This window comes from Macrotis lagotis, chromosome 2, assembly GCF_037893015.1.
Source record: "Macrotis lagotis isolate mMagLag1 chromosome 2, bilby.v1.9.chrom.fasta, whole genome shotgun sequence".
NCBI classification, from domain to species: Eukaryota; Metazoa; Chordata; class Mammalia; order Peramelemorphia; family Peramelidae; genus Macrotis; species Macrotis lagotis.
In genome coordinates, this window is record NC_133659.1 from 39,107,507 (window position 1) to 39,114,423 (window position 6,917).

Consider the following 6,917-nt stretch of genomic DNA (forward strand, 5'->3'; position numbering starts at 1 on the left):
TCTACTATAGACTTTACAAGTATAACCATACTAAATATATCCATATTAATACTGTTGAAAGAAAAAAATCAAATCAAAATAGAAAAAACATAAGACAGAAAAAAACATAATGATTAAGATAACTTTTAAAATTTTGCATTTAGACTCCACAGTTCCTTCTCTGGACATAGATGGTATTTTCCATCTCAAGTGTTTCAAATTGTCTTTGATTATTGTACTGTTGAAATGAACAAATCCATCATGGTTGATCATCGTCCCTTGTTGTTGGTATGTATATTATTCTGGTTCTGCCAACTTCACTCTACATTACTTCATGCAAGTCTCTCCAGGTTATTCTGAAGTTCCATCTCTCATGATTTCTTATAGAACAATAGTACTGTATCACATTCATATACCAGAATTTGTTCAACCATTTCCCATTGATGGGCATTCCCTCAATTTCCAATTCTTTACTGCCATAAAAAGAACTATGATGAATATTTTTGTGTATATATGGGTTTTTTAAAATCTTTTTTGGTACTCTCCCTGAGATGCAGACCTAGTAGTATTATTGCTGGATCAAAGGGTATGCACAGTTTTATTGCCCTTTGAGCATAATTCCAGATTGTTCTTCAGAAAGGTTGGTTCAGTTCATACCACCAACAGTGCTTCAGTGTCTCAGTTTTGACGCATTCCCTCCAATATTGATCATTTTCCTTTTAAGTCATATTGATTAATCGGATAAGTGTGAGGTAGTACCTCAGAAATGTTTAATTTATATTTCCCTATCAATAATGATTTAGAGCAATTTTTCATATGACTATAGCTAACTTTAGTTTCTTTTCTGAGAATTTCCTTTCCATATCCTTTGACCACTTATCAATTGAGGATTTTTTAAAATAAATTTGACTCAGTTCTCTCTATATTTTAAAAGTGAATCCTTGTCAGAAACACCAGTTATAAAAATTGAATCATAATTTACTGCATTTCTTTTAATCTTGGTTGCGTTGGTTTTGATTGTCCAAAAACTCTTCATTTTAATCAGAATTATTGATTTTGTCTTTGTAATGTTCTCTATGTCTTCTTTGGTCTTAAGCTGCTCCCCTTTCCATAGATCTGACAGGTAAACTATTCCTTGTTCTCCTAATTGATTTATAATATTACCTTTTATGGTTAAATTCTGCACCCAATTTGACATTTTCTTGATATAGGGTGTGACATGTTGGTCTCTGCCTTGTTTGTAACAGACTATTTACCAGCTTTACCAACAATTTTTATCAAGGAGAGGGTTCATGTGCCAGTCTTTGTGTTTATCAAATAACAGATTACTATAGTCATTTACTGCTGGCTTTTCTTTTTGCACCTAAACTATTTCCCACTCTATTTCTTAGCCAGGACCAAGAAGTTTGATGACTGATACTTTATACTATAATTATAGATCTGGAATGACTAGTTTCCTTTACATTTTTGTTCATTAATTCCCTTGATGTTCTTGACGTGTTGATCCTCTATATGAAGTTGGTTACTATTTTTTCCAGTTCAATAAAGTAATTTTTAGGAGTTTTATTGTTTTGGCACTGAATAAGTAATTTAATTTAGCAGAATTGTCATTTTTATTACCTTAGCTTGTCTTACCCATGAGTAACTGACATTTGCCCAGTTATTTAGATCTGATTTTATTTGTGTGAGCAATTCTTTAATAGATATTTTCTCAAAGTTTCTGATTCTGTCTTAGCAGGTAGACTCCCAAGTATTTTATGTTTGCCAATACTTTGAATAGAATTTCTCTATGGTGACGATTTATGTGGGTTTACTTTATATCCTGTAAATTTACTAAAGTTGCTAATTGTTCCAGGTACTTTTTTGTTAGGTTTATGAAAGGTAAACGGGGTTAAGTGGCTTGCCCAAGGCCACACAACTAGGTAATTATTAAGTGTCTGAGGACGGATTTGAACTCAGAAACTCCTGACTCCAGGGCTGGTGCTCTAGCAACTGCACCACCTAGCCACCCCTCAGGTACTTTTTAAGATGATTTTCTTGGGTTCTCTAAGTATACCAACACATCATCTACAAAGAGTGAGGGTTTTGCTTTTACATTGCCTATTCTAATTTCTTCCATTTCTTTTTCTCCTCTTATGGCTAGGAGTAATATTTATAATACAATAGTAAATAATAATGGTGATATCTTTGTTTCATCCCTAAACTTATTGAGAATGCTTCTACTTTTTCTCCATTTAATATAATCTTTATTGATAGTTTAGAGAAATACAGTTTATTGTTTTAAGGAACATTTCATTTATTCCTAGGCTCTCTAATGTTTTTAATGGGAATGGGTGCTGTATTGTGTTGAAAGCTTTTTCAACACCTTTTGAAATTATCATATGGTTTCTGTTAAGTTTGCTAAGGATATGGTCAGTTATGCTGATAGTTTTCCTAATATGAAGTCATCCTTATATACCTGATATAAATTCTACTCAATCATAATGTATTATCCTACTGATAACCTGATTTAATCACTTTGCTAACATTTTATTTAAAATTTTGCCGCTAAGTGGCAGTTATGTGGTGCAGTGGATAGAGCACCGAAGAAGACCCGAGTTCAAATACAGCCTCAGACACTTAAAAGTTACTTAGCAATGTGACCTTAGGCAAGTCACTTAACCTGATTGCCTTGAAACCCCCCCCCCCCAAAAAAATTACATCCATATTTATTTGGGAAATTGGTCTATAATTTTTCCCCCTCTATTTTTATTCTTCCTGATTTAGGTAATTGCACTTAGGAAAACTAGCACCTCTGGCATAAGGACTGCTGAACCATTTTCCGGGTTGCTTTCTCACTTTGATGTTCACCTGAGCCACCTATCTGTGGCTCCAAGTAGTTTGCAGTATGCATAGTGCCCACACTCTGATAAAACATTTTGGTAGGTGGGCTAAACCAGGGTAGTTACAAGGGAGTATCACACTCATGGGTGTGTTCACTGGGGTATTTACCCCAAGCAAGTGAAATCTTCCACTGGAGAAATGGGGGATGAAAACACTTAATTTCAGTGGCCATGAAGGAAGCAGAAGCAGGTGCTTTGGATCACATAGAGCTTGGTTAGAAATCAAAGCCACCAAGGTCATCCACTGCATCTAGAGTCAATACCAGTTGTCTTGAATCTGTCTTGTCTTTGGAAGAGAGAGTGAGAACAACAGCTTCATGCAAATCTGTCTCACAGAAATCCAATTTACACATGAAAGAAAAGCTATCACTGAAACCATTTTACCATTCTTATCTTAAAGACCTGTAATGGTAAGCAAGTGATGAAGCAGCAGGTATAGATACACTATAGTCATGTGTAGACATAATCCTACATACATTTGGCCCAGGTCTTTCCCCATTGAAAGCAACAGTGGGATTCAGGAACCCCCTGGGTGACTGAACAACCCTTTTCAGGATCACAGTGCTTACCTCCCTGGTGTGAGGAAGGGGCTAGAAAAGGTGTCCTAAAAATTGTCTACTTATTCAATCCTTGTATGATTACTGCATCAGGAGGCGATCCCACCTTGAAGTCTAGACATAAAAAAAAAAATCTACAAAAACTTCTTCAAAGGACATTTCACTCATCCTTAGAGTCTGGAATATGCATACACTCAAAGTCAACAAAAAATTCATTCAATAGATCAGAAAGACAAACAGCTCTTGTTGCAAGAAACCTCAGCAGGTATCACATCCAAATAGCAGTCCTGAGGGAAACAAGGCTGGGAAATGAAGGCTTATAGAAGTCAAAATTGGATATATATATAGATATATATATATTTTTTTCTAAAATGACTGCAGAGAAGAGGAGCATCATGATGCTGAGGTCAATCAATACTAATTTAGTCAACAAAATTAACTGCTTACCAAAAGGAATTCATGACAGGCTCATGACAATGAGATTTCCATTTGCAGGAATATGCCATGCCACCATCATCAGTGCCTAGGCTCCCACTATGACAAACCCTGATGAAGTCAAAGAAAAATTTTATGAAGACTTGGAGACCCTTATCATCAATGAACCAAAAGAGAACAAGTTTATAATTCTGGGTGACTTTAATGCTAAGCGTGCCAGGAAGACCTTGAAGCAAATGGAATTGGAAACAGCAAGAGCAATGGTCATCTACTACTGCATATCTCATGACCTTCTCATCATTAAAAACTGTATTCTGTTTACCTAAACACAAAAACCCTCCCTGTATGCCCCTTAAACCATTCTACCTGTCCTTTCCCTTTCTCCCAGTAAATTCCTTTCTTGTCCATTAACTCCATATTTATAACATATTATACCTTCATATTCAGTTTCCTCATGTACCTTGTCTATATATGCTCCTTCTAACTGCTCTAATAAATGAGGAGGTTCATATGAGTTATCAGTATCATTTTCCCATGCAACAATACAAGTTATTCAACATCATTGAATTATTCATAATTTGCCCTTCCTATCCATCCTCAGGTGAAGTTCTCCCATGCTTCATCTGAGTCTTGTACTTGGAGATCAAACTTTCTGTTCATCTCTGATCATTTCAAAGGAAAGTTTGAAAGTTCCCTATTTCATTGAATGTCTATCATTTCCCCTGTAGAAGGATGGTTCTGTTTTGCTGGGTAGTTGATTATTGGTTGTAATTCAAGTTTTTTTTTGCCTTCTGGAAAATCATATTCCAATCCCTACAAGCCTTTAATGAAGACTCTGCTAAATCCTACGTTTGCCCGAATGTACTTCCATAATATCTGGTGTGTTTTTTTCTGACTGCTTGTAAAATTTTCTCCTTGATTTGGGAGTTCTGGAATTTGCCTATACTATTTCTGGGAGTTTTAATATTGAAATTTCTTTCAGAAAGTGATCCATCAATACCCTCAGTTTTTATTTTACCCTCTTTTTCTAGGATATCAGGGCAATTTTCCTGGATTATTTCTTGAAAAATGAAGTCTAGGTTCTTTTCCTGGTCATGATGTTGTAGTAGGCCAATAATTTTAAAATTATCTCTCCTGGATATGATTTCCAAGGAGATTTCATATTTTCTTTTAGTTTTTCATTCTTTTGGTTTTGTTTTATTATTTCTTGATTTCTCATAAAATCACCTGCATCCCTTAGCTCTATTCTACATTTAAAAGGAATTACTTTCTTCATCAAGCTTTTGTATCTCCATTATATATGGCCAATTCTGTTTTTTAAGGCATTCTTCTCCTCTTTGACATTTTGGACTACTTCTTCTAATTGACCTAAAATGGTTTTGATGGTTTATTTTCTTCAGTATTTTTTGTATCTCCTTCACCAAGCCTTGGTTTTATTGATTTTCCTGCGGGGCTCCCATTTCTCTTCCCAATTTTTCCTCTACCTACTTTACTTGATTTTCAAAATCTTTTTTGATCTCTTCCATATCCTGGGGCTAATTCCTATTTTTCTTGGAGACTTTGTATATAAATGCTTGGACTTTGTCATCTTCTGAATGTATATTTTATTTTGTTTTTTAAGGCAGTGGGGTTAAGTGACTTGCCCAAGGTCACACAGCTAGGCAATTATTAAGTGTTTGAGGTCGGCTTTGAACTCAGGTCCTCCTGAATCCAGGACTAGTGCTCTATCCACTGAGCCAACTAGCTACGCCCGCCCCCCCCCACCCCGAGTGTGTATTTTGATCCTTCATTTGATCAAATTAATTGTCTATCACTAGATATTTTTTTATCTTTTGTTGTTTGCTCATTTCCCCAGTCTATGACTTGATTTTAATTCTTTGTTAAGGTGGGGCCCTGATTCCAGGGTGGAGGACCCACTTTCCTAAGCTTTTGAGTGTTTTGCTGCTATTTTCAGGGACACCCCACCCATGGATCTGAATTCCTCCAAGATCTTATGAGAAGTTCTCACTGTTCTCCTGGCCTGTGTTCTGACCTAGGGATGACCATAAGCACTCCCCTGTGCTCTGGAGTTGTGAGAAGGATCCCTGTTCCTCTATGGCAGTATGGGGTCCCAGACTGTGACTTGTATATGTGTATAGGCAAAGAAAGAGAGTCTTGTCCCAGAGACAGTGGAGAGACCTCTGCAGTCATCCCCCGACCCCAATCAGCTCCTGGGTAGTTGCCTACAGGGTGATTCCCCAGGCCTGCTCCTGGTTCCTAGGGGCCAGGGTTGCACTGAGACCTGCAATGGACTGGGTTCTGCACTCATTCTGGTGAAGCAGAGTTTTCCCACTAAACTTACAAGTTGACCGTGGCAATCCCTGGACTGAGAGCCTGGACACTGCCCTAGCTACCATGGACCCAGATAGCCCCAGGAATCCAGACACCCTGTGGGCTGTTCCTGGATGGCTGAAGGTATATGGAATGTGCTGTGGCCCTGTCTACCCCTAAGTGGACCAAACCCTTGCCATGGATCTTCCAGTGTCTTGGGAATATTGTTTTAGTCATTCCTTCTAGAATTTAGTTAGATTTATAATTTGGAGGTATTTGGAGAGGTCTGAGGGGCAGTTGCTAGATGTCCCTAACTTCACTTTGCCATCTTGGCTCTGCCCCCTACTTCATAACTTCTTAAACACCATGCTTATTTTGTCAAATATTTTATTGATGTTTTACTTTTCCAAATACATGTTATGAAACATTTTTTTAACATTTATCCATATTCCTGTACATATTTCTAAGTAACAAAATTTCCTTCCACCCTACCTTCCCACTCCCCTCCCTTCAGCGGTGAACAGTTAGGTTAATATTGTACCTGTATGTGTGTTAAGCATGCTGACAGGTTAGCCATTTTCGATATGAGATATTAAGATTCAGGGAAAGAAATACCTAAGAGGTAATTTTTTTTTGAAAAAGTGAATGTATGGGGGCGGCTAGGTGGTGCAATGGATAGAGCACTCGCCCTGGAGTCAGGAGTACCTGAGTTTAAATCCAGCCTCAGACACTTAATAATTACCTAGGTGTGTGG